This window comes from Aythya ferina, assembly GCF_964211825.1.
Source record: "Aythya ferina genome assembly, chromosome: 1".
NCBI lineage: Eukaryota > Metazoa > Chordata > Aves > Anseriformes > Anatidae > Aythya > Aythya ferina.
Genome location: NC_140296.1, coordinates 67,094,414 through 67,100,664, shown reverse-complemented (window position 1 = coordinate 67,100,664; position 6,251 = coordinate 67,094,414).

Here is a 6,251-nt window from a genome sequence, read left to right as displayed (position 1 = left end):
GTCTCCTTCTCTCTGATATAAGTATAAAAGTCTGGAATAGATTCCTGTAAACAATGAGTCTGCACCAGTCTCAGACTGGTGTAGGTTTGGGAACCATGTATCCTCTGAATTGAAGTACGCAGTCTGATTAATCACGATGCAGAATGGTGCCTATTTAGTTTAGTGTAACTGGATTCAAGTCTTGACATAAATCAGAAGGGAGCAATAAATAAATAAGTAACCATGCTGTACTTTGAGGATCAAAATGAGTAGAATGCCTTGGTTACTTCCTCTTCCGAGCAGATAGCGGAGAAATAATTCCATCGTACATAGTGCATGTCTTCATCTGTATTGAAGGGGAAGAGATCCAGTTTTAAGGTTTAGTTTGTTACAGATCCATAACTGACACCTCTCACAGACACTGAAGAAAAAGCTGTTTCTTTAGGAAAACCAGCCTGGAGGTTTTTTGAAAAAATAATCAGGAAAAAAATAATCAGGAAAAATGTTGGCTCTAAAGAAACAACTTTGTAAAGTAAGAATGTTAGAATTGTGCGTAGTCCTGCAGACCAGAGAGATGAACTACTCTCAGACATCTGGGAGAAGCCATTGTCAATCTCCTTTCCACCTCCACTTACAGCTGGTTCTGAATTTAGCCCAAGAAATATTTGAAGAATTTTAAAGACTAGGATGTGGCTTGAATTAGGAAACCCTTCAGGCTATTAGCAAAAACCTTCACAACTTATGAAATTTAAGACAAAATCTCCCTTTATACATTCTAAATGTTTGCTGAAAAGATACAGGAGTTGAATTTCTGACATGGTTTGTGTCAATGGCAACCAGACAAGACAACAGGAATTATTGTTTCCAAGTGCAGGATGTTAAAGATGACAAGAAACGATACATAGATTTTATGGGCAGATGCAAAAATGTGGCTGAATGTGTCGAAAAAAGTCAGCCTACTTGGATATTTGTTCTTTGAAGGAAGAAAAATGCTGAATATAGTTGGAAGGAACATGAAAAAAAGAGAAAGTTTTAGGTACATCAGGAATCCTGATTTTTTTTTTTTTTTTTCCAGCAATTGTTATTCTATAACTAGAGAACAAAATAGGTTTGACAATAAGTATAAACTTTCAAAATGTGGTTTGCTCTTCCCATCCATCTATATCCTCCCAGAGTAGCATGATAACACATCTGGCTGCAGGAGCAGGGTTGGATTACACTAAGTAGTGGAAAAGAAGTAGACCGTTTTGTATATGGAGTATTGATGTCAAAAGAAAGTTAAATACCTCAGATCCTCCTCCACACTAGAGAAGGAGAAGGAAATGTGAATATGAGATAAAAATTGGGCATGCAGAGAGCTGCTCCTACATACTCAATGGTGTCTTGAATACAAGGGGAATGTAAAGAGACAAAGATTTACTCTTTAATGAAGTGATACCCACTTTAACTATTGGTACAGTAATTTTCTGAAGGCTTTCATGATAGCTAGACTTGTTCAAATAAACTACAGTATGTAAATGTTTTACGGGTAGATTTGTTCAAATGAACTGCATGATGTAAATGTTTTACTTTGATTTTGTTTTGTTATAAGCAAGTGAAATACATTCTACATTGTTCTTGTAAATACTACCTAAAAAAAAAAGAAGAAATAAAACAAACAAACAAAACACACAAAAGAAATCAAAGTGCTGGTGTCTGAGTTGGGTGGGAAGGAAGGCTTGAGATGGCTGCTTGGGGGTCCTGTTTTCCAGCACCTTTCTGGAAAGTGCTCAACCCTGGCAGCAGTGTCCCCTGCTCTGTGGGCTGCAGCGGCTCTAGGATGTGCTCCATTCTTCAACCTACTTCTGCTCTGGCCATGCAGCTTTTCACACCAAAAGGAAAACAAATCTGGACGGAGCAGGTTCCTTTCCTGACTGCTGCCACAGCCACAGCTGTCCCTGATCATTCTCTCTCCAGCTACCAGAGTTTGAAGTATTGTGTCCTCTCATGCCTTCTGAGGCTGGAAATGTAGGATAACACAGACTGTTATTGTGGGGATGTGAATTTAGTACATAATCCTTAGTCAGGAAGATCTATCTTATTCAATTTCCCAATGGCAATATTTTTATTTTATTTTATTTTATTTTATTTTATTTTATTTTATTTTATTTTATTTTATTTTATTTTATTTTATTTTATTTTATTTTATTTTATTTTATTTTATTTTTAATAAAAAATAGAGTTCTAGTTGTCACCATATGTATAGTTCTTTGAGTAGGTCTCTCCCAGGAGTTTTCCTCTGGTCTCAACATATTCTGAGGAGAAAATATCCTGAATCTCAAGGCAAACTGAGCTTGAGGACTTAGTTGTAGCAGCTTACAATCAGACCTGAAAAACAAAACAAAACAAAACAGAACAGAACAAAACAAAACAAAACAAAACAAAGGCTACTTTATGTCAAGGACTTGGGTCTCTGTGTAACAATGTTCTTCTGCAGAAAAATTAATGACGTAAGGAAGACAAAGCCACCTCTTTTATGGAACTGCATTTGCCAGTAGAGCTCATCTATCTGCAAAACTTTCCAAGGAACCTCTACAGAGGGGAAAAAACTGGTGTGGTGTGGTCTTGGCATGAGTTAGTTTCCAGGATAGAATCAGCTTCTGCAGAAGTAGTTCTTTGCAGGAAAAGTGAGCTCAATTAACAGTTATTTTATAGTCTTACTTAGAATACATGATCTTGATGTCAGCCGTCCATCTAAATAGCGTAACTGTTTGATCAAAGTAGCAACTAAAATAAAGTAAGTATAATTTAGAGAGCACCACATAACTAGATCTGCTGGTTGTCAGGCAAAACCTTTGACTAAGCATGGGAGTAAATAAAACTAGAAATGAATAGCAGAGTGAATAAAAGTAGAAATAAGAATTAAACCTGTGCACGGAGCTGATCTTGGCAGATGAAGGTTAGAAGGTTATTTTTTTTTTTTTTTTTGATTTTAGTAGCTGAGGGAGGAAGGTGTGCATGAGGAAGGAGAAGAAAGATGTCAAATACCATTGCTAGAAATAAACCTTTACATGTGAGAATAAATGATGAAAATGTTTGATGATTATTCCAACTCAAGTCTGCAATGCTAGAAACTCAGGAGAGCAAAACAAAATAAGAAATTGGTTTTGGAGCTGAGCGCTCCCTGCCCACTTGTAACCTTGGAGCTGCTAAAGATAACCTCGGATTGGGCACCTCTCATCCATCCAGCCTTTGATCATCAGAAAGGAACATTGATGGTCATTGATGTTTCCTCTCCACTTGGTGGAGGAAGAGTTCTCTCTGGTGTCTGAAATAAATAGGATGAATGGCCCTCTAGAGGTGCCTTTTTCCACCGGTTACACAAGCTAAACATCTAACTTCAAGACAAAGGTAGGTCTATCCACGCAGTGTTAGTGGAAAAGTTGATTGTGGACAACATGATTTCAGGTTAACAGAAGGGTTATAGAAAGAAATGGATTTAAGCCCAGAGACATCCTTTCACACGGTCAAGGCTGCTGGGCCTTCTTGGGAAATGACTCTAGTGCTGGCAGCTCCCTGTGCAGAGAAAGGACACAGGCTAAAGGAAAATACTGCATAACATTGGGATGCAGGCACAAAGTTAGCCATTGTGGAACCCATCATGAAAAAAAGCAGGCTGAAAATGACTGGGAAATGTCTTGGAAAAATGTTTGCAGCTCACAGAGCGTGGTCCATGGCCTGGAGAAGAGCCATAGCTATTACGGGAAGAAAAGAAAGAGCTGCAGAGATGAAGCAGAGTCTCAGCAGAAGGGCTGCCAGCCCTTCCACTCCTGCTGGAGAACACCTACTGCTAGCAGGCACCGCAAGGCAACAACAGTAGACCAGAAAAAATGCTGCTATGTGCACCTGATGTATTGTAAAACTCATCTGCTGCTGGTGGACAAACACGGGCAGCAGCAGATAAAGAAAACATGATAAATATGCATTACATATTAGTCTGTTTTCATCTGTTCATTACGCTGGAACTCCTACTCTGTTGCAGTCTGTAGCTGGTATACATGGTGCCAAAGAGTTCAATAAGGCAGACCAAGTAATAGCACAAGTCGGTTTTCAGGAAGGACATATTGTTGTCTTCCTAAAATCCTCAAGGGAGAGCCAGATACCTAATAATAATGGGGAAGCTTTCAAAAGCTCCCAGAGACCCAAACTCACTTGTTAGGACTTGTGAAATTCACCCATTACCTAATCCTTAGCTGCAAAGTGCAGCTTAGCTCATTTAATTGTGTTTCCCTTCTCCCAGTGTTAGTTTTTGGCACCAGCCTGAATTGTCCCAGAACCTGAATTTCTCTTATGTGACCTATATATTTGCTTATCAGACCCAAGTCTGATACAAGTCATACCTACAAGTCTTGGTGGGCTCTGATTTCTTTGCAGACAGTGCAGCATTACCAGTTCTTCTGCCTAGCAGGGATTAAATTGTACTACTCATTTCCAGCTTTTTTTGCCTTGGGTATAGAGGAATCATCCATCTGTTTAGTTTTGGGCTAAATGAATCATCTTGTTTGCTTGTTTTGGATCCTGAATGTGCTTTGTCATAAGTGTTGGGAAGGTCAGAGTATGACTGGACATAGTCAATACCATGTTAGTTTATTGGAAAATTAAAGACTCAACAACTTTGCGGCTTTCATGTTTGGGATGCAGCTGAACTAAGTAATTAGTATCATTACATATATATCCTCAATATGTTGGTGCTGCTCTTTTCCTTTTAACTAGGACTTATCATAGCTGATTTCCAGCCAGCTTGAGGGACTATCCAGAGGAGACATCCAGCAAACAACAATGGTTTCTCAGCTCTCATCGTTGACAGTCTGTGGATGCTGGAGATGAGGACCTCTTTTCTGTAGTAGAGAGGAGCTATCAGCTCAGGGGACACACAGATGCCCTACCTTTGACCACAGCCATTAGTTTACCTGCTGAGTTTAATCCTGTAACATGCCTGAGGATACACTGTAGAGAAAGGTCATAAATTCACATCTTCACATCATCAAAGCCCCATGTGTGACTGTTTCCTGTTAGGGAAGAATATATAAGCAAATCGTATTTATTTATTTTTTGTTTGTTTAATCACACAGGCACGGTTTCACTTAGGAAATGTGGAACTCATGGGTAAGATGTGTGGAAGAGGGTGGTTTCCTACAGGGAGTGATATAAAGTGCTGAAAGGACACTTTGGGGGCTGGAGAACCTGTGATTGTAAATATTTCAGCTAATGAAACAGAATGGGATGAAAGACGCATAACCAAAATTATGTTGGCCGCTAATCACTGCACAGCAGTGGGGTCCTGAAAGACCTTCTCAGCAGGAGTAATGGAGAGGAAAAGAAGCTGGGTGAAGCTGCAAAAGGGATTTGATGTGTGTGGCAGCAGGGGGTCTGTTTGCAAGGCTGCATCATGTCCTGCAGATTTGTGCTCTTTATTTCCATTCGAAACAAACAAACTAAAAACAAAACAAACAAACAAACAACAACAAAAAAAAACAAGCTGTAGAGATGCAGATACAAAATCCCATCTAAGAGTTTAATTATTGTGCAATTCTCAGCTAAATCTCCAGTGCCAAATTTATACAGCCCTTTCAAGCTTTTAAAGGCTGGAAGATCAAAAGAATTAAACACTGAACACAGCTGCTGTATGTCTTTGTAGTCATGTCCAGAGTCCTAATCTGCTTTAAACTCTTCTTGGAGATGCCAGTTTCCTTGGAAAAAAAAAGCCCTTAATGAATCTTGTATTTCCTACTGGAGGGCACAACCCAGTCTCTAAACAAAACTGTGTTGGTGAGGTGAGCTAGGGCTCCATATGACCCCAGTGCCTGTGCTATGCAGAGAGGAGGAGCCCCTTAAATCCTGCTCTACCCTTTTTCACTCTGTCTCACAGAGGTTACTTTCTGCTTGTTCATTTTACTGCTTAATGGCTGTTGCTGTGGCTTTCACACTTGGCCATGCACTGGGAGCCACTTGCCCTGGTGAGAGCTTCCAGCCTCAGCATCCCCAGACAGTGCAAGCAAGCAGGAGTAAAGTCTCTGTTGGTAGTATCAAGGAACAAAAAGTGGAGTAATAACTCGCAGCAGCATACAGCCGTGGAAGAGGGCTTTAGGAGACAGAACCAGCTGCTGAAACATAACTGTAAGGGGCTTGACAGAAATACTTTGCAGCTTCTGGAATCACATTTCAGGATTATTGCCTGTGCCTGGATTTTTATTTTTATTTTTATTTTTATTTTTATTTTTATTTTTATTTTT